This window comes from Belonocnema kinseyi, chromosome 8 (assembly GCF_010883055.1).
Source record: "Belonocnema kinseyi isolate 2016_QV_RU_SX_M_011 chromosome 8, B_treatae_v1, whole genome shotgun sequence".
In the NCBI taxonomy this organism is placed as follows: Eukaryota; Metazoa; Arthropoda; class Insecta; order Hymenoptera; family Cynipidae; genus Belonocnema; species Belonocnema kinseyi.
The window spans coordinates 36,816,609-36,831,910 of record NC_046664.1 but is presented as its reverse complement, the minus strand read 5'-3'; the positions used below and the strand labels follow the sequence as shown (position 1 = coordinate 36,831,910).

Below are 15,302 nucleotides of genomic sequence, written 5' to 3'. Positions count from 1 at the left end.
TTATCTAATCCATTTATTTAATCTCACCATGTTCTGGTTGAACATTCAACTGTTTACTTAAATATTCAAAATACACATTTTTTAAATAGAAAATTTATTTTTGTTCCAACAAATCGATTTTATACTGTAGTTTCCTTTACGTTTAGATTTTCTCAGTAAACATTTTTCTTATACGCAAGATCTCCCAAGCCTCATTCACTCCTCTCATAATAAACAGTAAGATTTTCTCAAACCCCCGTTCCCCCAAATTGTCTTACGTAATTTGTGGATGACCCCCAACCCTAAACAAAAGGGAGCGTTTGCTTTTTTTAGTAACCCGAGAAGGGCGAAGCCTAGATAATTCCTCAAAAGCAAAAACAGCATCAAGTATCTTATAACAAATCCGATCACGTAGTGCCTCAGTGGAACGAAATAAAATTATTCGAGTTTCGAGCAGATTGTGTCACACTTCAAAGATAGATCTCGATTCTCGATCAAAGAAGGTCACATGGTAGCACCGTATGAGACACAGTTATGAGAGTACTACGATCGTAATTCCCTGTTCCAAGTTCATTGAAACTTTCGTCACGCTATAGAACCTTAGCCGAACAACCACTCCCCCAGCCTTATTCGCATACTCGCCTCAAGTAATACTACAGTCGCTTCTCCTCGTAAACCCAAATAAACTGCACCAACTGCATACAATCACGTATTCACAAACGCCTACCTTTGCAGGTTTGCGTGTAGGTGTAAAACGTAGGTTGCAGGATTGAAGCCCAACTCCCATAAAATTAATTCCAAACAAGAGAGCAATAATTATTAACAATGTTGGAACATCTATATCTCAAGGGTAATTTTCTTAAGGTGAGTTCAATCTTGAACTCTAAAATTGAATTCTGCAAGATATATTCCAATCCGTTCATGCTTTTTGTTTATTTGACCTACTTAAAAACAGACTCGACAGTCCAAAATGATTTAGAAAAAGGAGAAATAGAGTGATTTTTCACGCAAATAGGGGAATAATAATAGGGTACGCTTAAGATTTCAAGTTAGATAGAATAGATTGGATTCTCAACATAATAATTGAATTTTCGACAAAAAAATGACTAACAAAATAGTTGAGTTTTCAACAACAACAAAAAACTACAATTTTGAACCAAATAGTTGAATTGTCAACTAAAAAAATCATTTTCAACAATAACGTTGAATTTTCAAATACCAAAAAAATAAATCTTTAAAAATTGAATAGTTAAATTTTCAGTTAAAATAATTAATTTTTAACAGCAAAACACGAATTTTGCAGAAAACAGTTAAATTTCCAAGCAAGGAAATGAATTTTCAACTAAAATGTGCATTTCTTCAGTAAAACAGATGACTTCTTAATGAAAAATGTTGTTGTTCAATTTTCAACTTAAAACACTAACTTTTCAATACAATATTTATATTTTGAACCAAAAAGATAACTAAATAGATAAATTTTCAACATAAAATGGAAGAGTTAAAGTTTAAGATCAACAATACATTTTTTACTTGAAGAAATCAATTTTCTCCAAAAAATGTAGTGGTCAGTACAGCCATAAAAGCTTATAATTTTGTAACTAAAACTAGTTGAACCTAACGAAAAAGACGAATGTTCAACCAAATACTAGAATTTTTAACTAAAATAGAAAAAATTTCAGCTGAATAGATATATTTCCAATTAAAAAATTCAATTTTCAACCCAAAAAAGACGAGTTTTTATACAAATACCAGAATTGCCGACTAAAAACAAGAACAATTTTCGATAAATTCGTTATATTTTTAACCAAAGAGATGAATTTTGAACTAAAATGATAAATTTTCAACAACAAAGAATGAGTTTTTAATAAAATAGTTCAACTAGCAACTAAGGAAGTTGACTGTCAACCAAAACAGATGAATTCTAAAGTAAAAATACAAAAACTGAATTTTCATCTAAAAACGATCAATTTTCAACAAATATTACATATTTGAATTTTCAGTTAAACAAATTAATTTTTAACAACGAAGATTAATTCTCAGCGAATAAGGTTATAATCAGTTATAGTTGACATGTCAACAAAAAATGATTTTAATATTAAATGAAAAACAATCGAATTCAACCAAAAATAGGAATTTCCAACAAAATGATTGAATTTTCAAACAAAAACTTAATTTTCAACCAAATAGTTGATTTCTACAACAACAACAAACAATTTCAACCCGAAAAGACAACTTTTTAAGAAAACATTTGAATAATTGAGGCTTCGGATGCAAAAAGAAGATATAGAATTATTTTGCTGGAGTAGGGAGGCCCCTGAGCACTTGAAAATAAAGCCTCGAATTTTAATTTTTAAGATATATATCCACAATTAAAATTTAATGCCGGATTTTTTTCTCCTCATAAAAAGGTTGTAGCTTTTTTTATTTTTCGAATTGTTTACGAAAAACGGTTTTTTCTCTGATTAACATATTTTGAATTTTTTCACTTCAACTCGCAACGAAATGGGAAGTTTTTAATATTTTGTGATGAAACTTTTCAGAAATATGCATTATCATGTTCTGCGATGGATGACTTTCGCGAAAGTTCAAAATATTTATTAAAAAAATTGTTAATAATTTTTTTCCGAGACGTTGCATAATTCGTGCACAAACAACTTCCAACGTTTCAGGAGTCAATTGAATTTTGAGCAAGCGAAAACTGTTAGTGAGAAAGTTGTTCAGGAAGGTTCAAGAAACTTTTCTGGAAAGTTTGAGCTTAATCGGAATAGTGGTTAAGAAACTGTTGATGTTTTAATTTTCTGGCGCAATAGATTTTCTCCCGCGTAGACTATGGCCCGGCCGGTAATCCGCTACTCCAGCGTTAGGTTCAAGTGGTTTTCACAGCTATGATATAAATATAGTGAAGTTTTCCAATTACAAAATAGAAAATAATTTTAAACCTACTAATTGTAGAAAACGAAAGAAGCATGAAAGTTTGTGGGAAAGAAATGTTCTTAAATGTAGCAGAAATGCGGTATGTAATAATAAATTAATCAATTATTTCTTGCTTAATATACATGAAAAATATTTTGAAAAAAAAATAAAAATATATTTCTAAGTACAGCAGTAATGAAAATGATGATATTTTTAAATAGACACATTATTATTGTGTATGGAAAATGTGAATCATGGAGGAAATTAATTATTTGATAAACATTCTATTTTTGGTGCAACTATTTTTGAAAGCGCTGTTTACAAAATTGAAAAAATAAAATAAAACCGTGCGATATTATAAAATATTGTTATAAATTCTTTAAAAAAACGCTTCGACACGCCAAAATGTTTAGCAATCTAAATAGTATTTTCAAAATGTATATTTTCCTTGATCAAACTAAATTGTTGTCTTTTACATTAGAAACATTTTGGTGAAATAAAAATCGTTTGAAGAGTTGTAACATAATTATTATCTTCAACACCAAAATATCAATTTATACATTGAAAACCACTTTTTATACTTATTAAACAATGATTTTTATATTTACTGTGTTTTTAATTACAAAAACTCGGCTGGCTGTGTAGCGGATTACCGGCCGGACCGTTGTCTACGCGGGAGAAAATCCATTGCGCCAGAAAATTAAAACATCAACAGTTTGTTAACTACTATTCCAATTGAGCTAAAACTTTCCAGAACACTTCTTTGAACCTTCCTGAACAACCTTCTCGCTAACAGTTTTCTTTTGCTCAAAATTCGATTGACTCCCGAAACGTTGGAAGTTGTTTGTGCACGAATTATGCAACGTCTCGGAAAAAAATTATTAACAATTTTTTTAATAAACATTTTGAACTTTCGCTAAAGTCATACGTCGCAGAACATAATAATGCATATTTCTTATAAGTTTGATCCCAAAATATTAAAAACTTCCCATATCGTTGCGAGTTGAAGTGAAAAATTCAAAATATTTTAATCAGAGAAAAAATCCGTTTTACGTAAATAATTCGAAAAAAGCTACAACTTTTTTCATGAGGAGAAAAAGATGCGGCATTAAATTTTCATTGTGGATATATATCTTAAATGCTATATCTCCTTTTGGCATCCGGAACCTCAATTTGCGATCCAAAAATCAAATTTTTCGAAAAAACAGTTAATTTCTTCAATAAAGAAATTAATCTTCAACTATTAATCAAATAAATTTTTAATAAATTTGTTCAACTTTCAAGCAAATGATAGAGTTTTATAATAAGGAACGAATTTTCAACAAAATAATTCAATTTTACATCAATAAAATGAATTTTTAACAAAGTAATTCAAATTTCAACCAAAAATGATAAATTCCCAAGGAAAAATTTAATATCTGAATTTTCACCAAAAAACCATCAATTTTCATCGAACGTTTCATTTAAGAAACTTATTTTTAAAGAAGGAAGAATTTTTAACAGAATAGTTCAGGCTGATTGAAGTTTTAACAAAATAATTAAATTGTCTACCAAATAGTAGAATTTGTAAATAAAAGAAACGAATTCTCAAAGAAGAATATCATAGTAGACTTTAAAAAAAAAAGAACTTTCCACAAAAAATAGTTGGATGTTCTTACATGAAAAAACGAAAAATGGGTGAAGTTTCTTGAAAGCAGAGATAGAAAAAAAGAGGAATTCTTTAAAAACGGTGAAAAAGTGTGAAGTCTGTGAAAATCATTTATGTTCGGTTTAGACTATTTGCTCGTCTCTCCAGAAAATAAATTTCTAGAGGCTAAACATCCTGCTCGAGTAACTACCCTTCTGCTTTTTCCTTCTTATCAGCGATGTTAAGAAAAAAACGATAGAACAAAATGACCGATTTACGTTTAACTTTCAGAAAGTTGAAAGATAGAAAACTTGACAAGTTTCTTTGGTGAAATAGTTTAACGATAAATGGCAAAAATAACCAACAAACATTTGCAGACCAAATTAATAGATCTATCATCAGAGGATTCATGATTGATGTGCTTTAGTCTAAAATAAAAAATATGAAGCTTAAAGAATGTAAAACAAATCCGCTTCGTAAATGTTATTATTAGGCGCTTTTCTTAGAGAAGAAAATTTAATTCAGACTAAAACATCACGACTGTATCGGTATATGTTTAATGGCTCATAAAATTCTTCATCGATCGCTCCAGATGGCTGGGAGTAATTTTGGCAATTGAAAAGCCTGCAAATGCATTAGAGCTGAAGACTGACTGCATCGTAAAATTCTTCAGCATTGCAGTATTTAAATAGTCGATGAAATTAAAATTTATAACTAAAACATTTAAAATTCAGTAGTGCTATAAGTTCAAACATTAATAAATGATCAATTTTAAAAACTTAATTAGAATATGGCAATCTCTGAATTAGAATTACTTAAAATTTTCTTTTCTTTCTGACGTTTTAAATTGAAGTTTTACAAACTGGAAGCGTTAAAAGTTAAGGGCCAAGTTATAATGCTCAAATTAATCAAATTAGCTGGAGAAAAAGATGTGTTGGTAGGCATCCGAACATAATTCATTAAAAATTTTCAAAATTAGTTAATATCTTCTGTTTTGTTATTTGAAGACACAAATATTAAACATAAAAAAATTCATATTAGTTCAAAATGATGGCAATTTTTTACATGTAGTCTGCTACTGCACAATAATAAAAAATTTCATATGCCGATCCTAAAATTTCTTCAGCTTGAATTTGGGTATTTTTTCGCAAGTTTGGAACGTATGAGAAACAATAAATTTCATTTGCATGAAAGCAAAATAATGACCATTTTTTGGTTTATGTTGACGAAATTTCCGATTCGACATATTTCACTTTTTTCAAAAGTGTGCATTTAACTCAATGCAAAAAAGATGTTCTTTTGCGCAATTTCAAAAAATTCGAAATTGAGCCTTCAATATTCTATAATTTAAAGTTGGAAACTAACAACACTGAATATCTTAAAACCTAATCCCGTTAAATTTGAAAAATTTCTGAAATATGCATTTTAATACTGTAGATTATGAAAAATGATAACATTTTCATTTTCATTTTTCAAAATTCCAGGATTTTAATTCAAAAACCTTTAACATTGAATTATTCTGAAAACGCTAAGAATGGAACAATTAAAGATTGGAAACAGTTAAAGCTAAACAAACCTTAACATTTTTCTATTAAAGCTATGGAGTTAAAAACATTACATTTTTAAACTCCTCAATTATAAAGGACTTAATGTTAAAGTAAATTTGAAACATTTTTATACTAAATATTCCCAATTCAAACGCTTTAATTTCAAAATTAACCAAAGTTTTAAAGTTCAATGTGAGTACTAACGCTTTTAGCATTAAAAATGTATGAATTTGTGGCTGGTTCGAAATTCCTTTTTTTTTAAGTTGAAAATTAATTTTCATAACTGAGAATTTACGAAATCTATTTTTGTGCGAAAATTGATCGTTTTTAGTTAAAAATTCAACTATTAAATTTGTCATTGAAAATTTAACTAATTGGTGCTAAGTTGAGTTAAATTATTTTAAAAATTAATTTTTTTGGTTTAAGATTGAACTATTTTGATGACAATTCGTTGTCTTTTTGTTTTTGAAAATTCATCATTTTTAGTAGATTAAAAAAAAGTTATTGAAAATTGATGTACATTGTTTTAAATTCATCTTTTTTAGTATAGAATTAATCGTCTCTATTGAATATTTATCTACTTGGTTGAAAGTTGAACTACTTTGTTAAAAATTAATTTTGTTGAAAATTCGTCTATTTAGGTCGGCAATTCAATTATTTAATTGAACATTAAATTTTTGTTTGAATATTTATTTTTTCGGATAGAAATTTCAAATATTTGGAGAGAAATTGCCTTTTTAGCTTAAAAATTAAGCAGTTTGGTTGATCCTTCTTTTTACCTTGAATGAGAAATCGTTCTTGGTTAAAAATCAATCTGTTTCGGTTGAGGATTTACCCAAAGATAATAATGTCTTTCATTCAACTATTTTGTTGCAAATTCCTACTTTTGGTTGAATCAGAGAGAAATGCACAGTTGAATACAACAGTGTTTGATTTAAAATTAAAATCTTTTTTGGTCAGAAATTTAATTGTATTCTCGAACATTCAACTGTTTGTAGTTGAGATTTAATCTTTTTATTTAAAATTCGAATATTTGTGCGAAAATTCATCGTTCTACGTTAAAAATATAACGGTTTAGTTGCAAATTCCATTTTTTACTTTAAAGCGCAACTTTTTGGTTATAAATTTAACTTTCTGCCAAACAATAATTCATGACGGAATGTATACATTAATGATATTTAAAAGAATTTCTTCCTCTATTATTTTCTCATTTTCGTGAAAACTCACCCTATTTCTCCTGTTTTAAAATCACGTTTGGAATTAAAGCCTGTTAAAATATTATGTTTGTATGCAATACATTTTACTTTAGGCGTTTATCAAATTAAATAAAAGAAAAAATTTTAATTGTAAAGGAGGTGATGGAAGTTTGTATTTGCGCCAGGGATATCTACGATTCACCACGGTGCGTTTATCCCAGTGGCAGTTACCCTGCTAGCGGTTACCCCACTTCGCACATTACCTACAAGATTCCGTCCTGACAGTTTTTTTTCTGTGTTCACAAATCAATGCAAGAGCCAAAATCCAAATAAATTAATATCCATCACTATCACCTTCTTGAAATCCCATGGTCGATTAAAACTGTCAAGAAGTCAAATCTATCGTAAGTGGTGCTAATTGGGGTCATCGGTTTAAAAATTAAAGCTTTAATATTTCCTAGCCCGGTCTAACGAAGTTAATGCGATAAGGAGATAGTTCTATTATACAAGAAAGTACCGAACGCGTGGTGAGGAGTACATCAAGCCAGTGGCACACTTTCCTGGTAGGTTTGTGCCCCCCCCCCCCTCAGGAAAAAGCAGTGAGGAACTGACAAACGAGTCTAAGAAACTTATAACATAAACCTCGTAAGTTAGAAACGTTAACTAGTAGGTGGGAATTGTCATAGAGAAAGGAGCAATACTTGAAAACTTGAGGTTGTCCGTTTCTTCATCAGTTCATTTTAGGAGAAAAGATTCCATAAGAGAATATTTTTATACTTTCTTTTCTTCGAGACATTTTCAGAGATGCAGAGAACTTCCACTTTGAAAAGTGACGTAATCAAGACTCGGAGGCATTCCACGAGATACTTAATTCGCTAAAATGCGAAGGTCGCGAGTTTCAACGTTCTCTTCATTCTATTATAGAATCGGAATCTGACGGTTTTTAGATTCTCAGGGGGGAAAATATAAGTTTATTTATATGAAGAAAACATGTGTTAATTTTAACGTGCGCTTTTTGTGAAATTAGAAGATTTTTTCTTTTCTCGTTAAATCAAGATCTTATTGAAGAAGCGCCGTTTAAAAAATGCAGGTCTAAGAATCACTCCAGAGATAAAAAACAGTGTCGATAGCGACATAAATTTCGAAAAAAAATAGCAAAATACTGGTTAAATTGTTATGTTTTTTTAAGCAATAAAGGTAGATGAAACGATATAAGTATAGACAAAAATTCAGAAAATTATTTGGATGAAGCAATAATTTTTTGTTCGCTCAATCATAGAATATGGTTGTTATAAGAATATAAGGAGAACAATTATTTTGGCATATGGGTTGTTTAGTTCATTCAATAAACAAATTTTGTTGCAATAAAAAAGTTATTTTGATATCGAAAGAAAAAATATCATTAGATACATTCTATATACTTTGAGTTATTTAAAAATAAATTAGCTTTCAATTTTAGGGGCACCCATATCTTAATTATTCTTCAATGAAAGGACTTATTCACGGCTAGAATATTTCTTTCTATAATTTTAAACTTGTAAACTTGCATTACTTTAGATTGAGAGAAGTTTATAGTTCTCATGCATTTCGAAAATAAATTTCGTGAATTAAAAATCAATCAAAAATTAAAAAGATTAAAATTTGGAAATATAATGGCGCCTAAGTTATGGTAATATACAAAAGCTCTAAAAGTCAGAAGATTCAAAAAGTTCTAAGGATGTATGCATAAATATTTCGAAGCAGCTAAATTTTAATGACTCGCAAAATTCAAAAGTATCCGAAATTTGTAAAAAAAAATTGCAAAACAAGAAATTTGGAAAGACTTTAAGATATTAAAAAGAGTCCAAATTGGGAAATGGTGTGAATGAAATTAAAAGCTTATAATTTTAAATAGAAAAGTAAAAATTACAGCAACAACTAAATTTTGGAAGAAGCAGTGTTTCTCTAGTTATTTTTTAATCGTAACATTTTTTTAAAACTTTTTTATTCAAATTCAACGAATTAGGAAAAGTATCAAAATTTGAAAGTTACAGACATTTTAATAACGTTTCGAATTTAAATTTTGGAACGTTTTTTTTAATAACTTTTTTGTAATTTTTTGCTTCATTTAATTTAAACTTCAATTTTTTTAGACTTGAATCTTTTCATCCTGAATTGTTATTAATTGGAAATAATTTCTAATTTTAACTATAGCATTATACTTTAATTTAATTTACTAATATGGAAAAATATGTATGCATTGAGTTTAAGAGTATGTTAATAACTGAAACTTCTCGTGCCTGTTGTACCTCTAACGTTATATTCAACTGCGAAGGCCACACAGTCCCTTATCGCACAAAAGCTTGCATGTCGCATTAATAATGCACCAGCGGAGTATAATGTCATCGACATTGTTGAAAACTTCGTCAACCCTCTTCACCACAAATGTAATTCCAAATTTCATAAAATTCATCAAATTTAACATAAAAATCTTATTTATTCACAAAATTTATTTAAAGTAGAAAATATTACATAAAATCTAATAACAAGTACGTCTGAATGAGAGTTGCAAATTTCCAACTAAGAGAGAGTAATGAATAACTAAAAATAATGTTCAGTAGATTTGAGTTAAAAAAACGGTTTATAATGTTATAAACAAACTTTAACATAAAAGTCATTTTTAATTATTTGCACTGATGAGTCATTTTAAGTTCATAGATTTTGTATTAAATATGACAAATGTGCACTTATAATAGTTAAGAATAGAAGCCATTTACAAATTATTTTAAATTTTTTTAGAAACAAATGCACACTTTAAATATTTTTCATTAACGGTCTTCATTTTTTGCGGCATCAATTCGACATGTTTTGCCAAAGACTCCTATCTGCCATATTTTTCATAATGACAACAATTGTTAAGTATATAAATATTTTTTTTATAAACAAACCCACAGTTTCACAATTTTTTAAGAATAGGCCTAATATTCGTTTAAAATATTGAAAACTTCCATCAATCATGAAATATATTACAGCAAAGAAACCTAATAATGGAAAAATTGTTAAAATGAGCATTTATTTTTAAAACTGATTGACATAAACAGTTCTTGTCACCATGTACAATATGATAGCAAGAGGTTCCTAGAAAGACATTTCCAGTTCACTCCGCAAAAACTTGGATTTATTGATAGAAAAGTATTCAAAATGTGTATGCGTTGAAAGAAATTGTTGATATAATTAATAGTTTTTATTATTATGAAAAACATTACAGCAAGGAATCTTTGGCAAAACATTTCAAATTGATTCCGCAAAAAAGGCTTTTAATGAAAAAATTGTTAAAGTGTGAATTCGTTTATAAAAATTGTATAGAAAATTGGTAAACAGCAGCCATCCTAACATTTTAAAGAATTTTGTTCTTACTTTATCTTACTGGACATTATGATTAGTTGGTCATAGAAGAAGTTTAAACTTTGTTCGTTCAAATCCCTAAAAATCCTTTGATATATTTCGAAACCTCTTTAAATTATTTCTAATCCACAGAAATCGATCCTACTTCCTTAAAATCTCTAAAAATCATTCAAAATTTGTCGAAATTGTATTGAGTAATTTCTTCAAATTCTTGAAATCTATCAAAACCTCTCGTAACCCATTTGAATATTTTGAAATACCCTAAAACTTTTGTAATCGTTTAAAAGATTTTTAAATCCTTAAAAAGCTTGGAAAATGTCTTTAAATTTCATACTTCCTAATTGCTTTAAAAACAGGAAATATAGGGTAACTTTTGGCGAAAATAGGAATTTTTAAACAAATACTTCAATTTTCAAATTAAAAAAAATGAATATTCAAACCAAAAAGACGAATTTTTCAAAATAAAACGTCGAGTTCTTTCAACAAAATTTCACTTTTAAACCCAGGAAGATGAATTTTTAACAAAAAAGTTAATTTTCAACCTAGTGAAAATGAATTTTCAAACAAAAGAGAAAATTTTGCAACAAAAAGGTTGCATTTTTAACCAAATAGTTATTTTTTCGATTAATACAGATGAATTTTTAAACCAAAAAGACGATTTTCTAAGCTGAAATGTCGATTTTCTTTGAAAAATTTAACTTTTAAGCCGGAAAAGAAAAATTTTTGATAAAAAAACTTAGGTTTCGACTAGGGCATAAAGGAATTATTAACGAAATAGCTGAACTTTCAAGAAAAAGATGAATTTTTAACCAAATATATTTTTTTTCGGCCAATAAAGATGAATGTTAAAACCAAAAAGACGAGTTTTTTTAAATATAACTTTTAACCCATGAAAATGAATTTTTGAACGAAAAAGTTCAGTTTTGACCAGGAAATTGGAATTTTCAACTAAACAGTTACATTTAAATACAGCCAATAATTTGATCTTTCAAGCAAGTGAGTGATATTTTAAGCAAAAAAAAAACCGAATTATTAACCAAATAGTTGAATTTTCAACTAAAAAAGATGAATGTTTAAACCAAAAAGACGAATTTTTAACTAGTTACATTTTTACCCAAGAAAGATTTTTCAATTAATAAAAAAAAATATATATATATTTGGAAATCATTTTAAATCCTTTGTTATTCGCTGAAAAAGTTCTTAATACCTTAAAATTCCTCAACATCAATGAAAATCCGTCCAAATCCTTAAAAATCTCTTGAAATCTAATTAAACTCTTTGAAGTACCTCAATATCTTCTAAACCCCCTTGAAAATATTCAGATTCTCTTTGAAATTGTAATTTCTTAATGGTATTTCACGAAATGTTATGGAATCCTCTCGGGATCTTTTCAAGTTTTTGTAAATCTCGTTAAATTTCGAAAAAATGTAATTCTTGAAAATACTTTGTATGTAATTTTTGCAACTCTTCAAATTATTTAATATCGACAATAAAAATAATTAACATATTATTGCTATATTGAGTAAAAATATATAATCTTAGGGATCCTCACAATAGGAAAGGAAGCGGTCTAAAATTTCCAAACATTTTCTTACGTAATTTGTAAATTTAGGTTATGTAATTAAGTATTTCCCACTTTTTAAGTTCCCCAAATCGTGCGAATATCTTCACAAAAGAATAGAAATAATTTAAAATTTTATCTGGGCCAAAAAATGTCTCCCAGAATAGTTTTTAAATATCCGAACTACTTTCGCCTAAATTGTTTGTCTCCATCGAGTACCATGCGACAAACAATACTGTTTTCACAACAAAAATACAAAAATAATATTTTCATGATTTTTTTGACACGTTTATCACTTTTTTCTAACAATCCGGTTTCCACAAATATTTTCTATAATTATATCATCCAAAATTGTTTCATTTTCTAAAAAATCTCATATAACTCTAATTATAGTTATTAAATTCAAAATCCACACTTCAAACCTTCAAAATTACAAAAGCCACTTGACACACCTTCAATTTCACTGATTACACTCGTGCATCTCCGAAATTGAATCTAAAAAAAAAAAACACTAACGAATCCAGGTCAGCCAAAAAAATTGACAGCGTCTCGAAGAAACTTTTTCACAAACAAAAAACAAAACATTAAGAAACCACCGATTGCGAAATTTCCCCACTGTAGGTGAAATTTTTACCTAATAATCGCACAGTATCTTTTTTCTCAGATTTTCCAGAATTCTTGAAACTTTTTGGGTCAATTTTATCGAGAAAAAAACTATCGGCATCGGCACTTTTGTCACTTCACTGACAACTGTCGGAGCAGGTTGTGGTTTGGGGTGTGTGGTTCTTTGACGTAGATATTCATTGAAGCAAACATAGCATCCCGTTAATTTCACAGCCGCTCAAGATAAAGTCGGTCGACTTACCTTTTCAATCTGCCGACGCGAAATCCATTAAGCGAAACACTTGTTTGAGATGTGACTGAAAATATCGTGGAAAAGCACACGCATTCGACACGAAAAGCACTTGGGCAGGGCACTGGACACTGTTACAAAGCACGTAAACAACTCGCGTTCCAATTCCGTTCCGCCGACGTCTCGCGGTACGCGGTACGCCGACTCGCCACAAAATAGTCCCTTCCTAAATTTACACTCTTTTCTCTTTATTTCTGGAGTTTATAAATAAACTTGATGCAATACTGATTTAATAAAAATTCTTATTAATATTTTATTTTACGATTTTTATTGTCAAGATAACCGTATTTCGAAATGGCATTTGAATTTCGTGAGAGGACTGCTTGCGCGAAACTGAGGTTTCTCTTGTGACGCAATCGCGCAAACACGCGAGGTTCCGAGAATTTCCGCCGAAAGGTGGCAGCAACAACTGACGATAGTGATTTACCGACTGAGGTTGGTTGGTAAGGATGTGAGTCAAACGTTTTACTGAACGCCTGAAACATTAAAAGTTTCATGAAACAATGGAACGTTTCATTAGGACCAAGTTTCAGAAACCGGGTTAACTTCCGAGCCGAGGCGGAATACAATGGATCAAATTACAATATCTTTGATCAAATGCATGGGATTTGATCCATTTTTGGCTTATTTTATTAATATCTTCTTGAAAAATAATTTTTTCAATATGAGTGTATTTAGAAATTGCAGCACTCAATGAAGTGAAGTAAGTAGGCGGTTAAAGTGTAAATGCAGTCACACCTAGATTAGTGGATTTTACTGCGTGATCGTAAAAAATATTTTGAACATTGTGTTTCTAATACGCAGACAAGGGTAAACTAAATATTTAACGGAAATGAGGAAGAAAGTTTTTCTGTTGCACGTGCGTTAAAATAAATGTGTTTCCTCCTTCATTAAAGCATCTCGTTTAAAAGAAGAGCTTTGCAATTCCATTGGTGAAGTTTTTATGGAAATTTATTTTATTTAGAATTACAGTGAAACTCTCCTATAGCGCCGATTTTGGGGTTGACAGTGGGTGGGAACTAACTCATTATATCCCTCTACGCTTTTCTTTGTTCACGCCTGAATTCTCGCTTGAGTGACAACCACAGACCCAGCGCAACTCCTGTTTCATCTTCCGCGGCGCGGCGTCGATTCTCGGAAAGGCTATAGAATGGAGGGCTATTAAAGAGTTTCACTGTATTTAAAATGAATACGTACACTTATTTTTAGTTAAGTCATTTCTTGAATTAAACGAATAACGAAATAATATTTATTACAAATATGACAAATATGACTGTAAAATATCTTTTAAGGAATTGAATGAGCTTTTTAAAATTAAAATTGAAAGAAAATTATGACTTTTGCTTAATACTGAATAAAAAAACTATATATAAACTAAAATATTTAAATAAAGAATTATCGAAACTTTGCTGAGAAAATAAAGTTAATTTTCCACTGCACACTTTTTTTAAATCTATATTCATATAGAATTAAATTTTGAAATTTAATACTAAATATCGTTTGCGTTTACATATTTTACATTTTACCGCCTTGATATTTTAAATTTTGGGAAATTTAAAACTTTTCCAAAATTTCATGAAACCTTGCAATACTGGAGGTTGCACCATCGCCATATAGAAATGGACCGGTAATGCTGTGGGGAGAACGGTAATGGGCTCTAGAGAGAGAAAAAACATATGAGATATAGACGTATCTCTTTCTAGATAAAGCTGATTGGTCGAGAATATTTTCGTTGGGAGAAGTTTGGCGCAGCACAGGACCGAGCTTTGTGTCGCGAGTGCCCCAATAACGTGACGTTTATCGCACTTTTCAGAATTGATTTACTTATTATTATTACACCATTAAGCCATTTCCCTTTCGGGGTAGGCCTGACTCACTCGGCAGGGGAAAGGAGTAGTGTGTGGATGGGATAGAAATTTTTCAGATTGATCCAGAATTCTCGTGCTATTTATGTAAATAACACGTTCGTTCCGCAACACTACTCCGACCCAGGTTGCTGATCAATCTCTCTAGCAATCACCCCAAGCGAAGAACCTCACGAAGCCGTTATGTAAGGTTCCCCACCTGGGTCCATTAATAACCAAGGTCTTTGTTTCAGGCGTCATTCACTCTACTGACACTCTTTTTATTAACTATTTTCCGCCATACTTTCCTGTCCTGGCATACTTCTCTAGCTTCTTTT

General features: G+C 29.7%; 1 protein-coding gene across 5 annotated transcripts in view; it reads right to left on the bottom strand.

Annotated features, from left to right (window-relative positions):
* Nucleotides 1–13,437, bottom strand: part of LOC117179173 — a 116,062-nt gene extending 102,625 nt beyond the window's left edge. For all 5 annotated transcript variants that reach the window (XM_033370894.1, XM_033370893.1, XM_033370897.1 and 2 more), the window contains exon 1: nucleotides 13,073–13,437. The gene's annotated coding sequence lies outside the window, so the exon portion shown is untranslated. The remainder of the gene's footprint in view (nucleotides 1–13,072) is intronic.
* Between the last annotated feature and the right edge of the window lie 1,865 nt (nucleotides 13,438–15,302).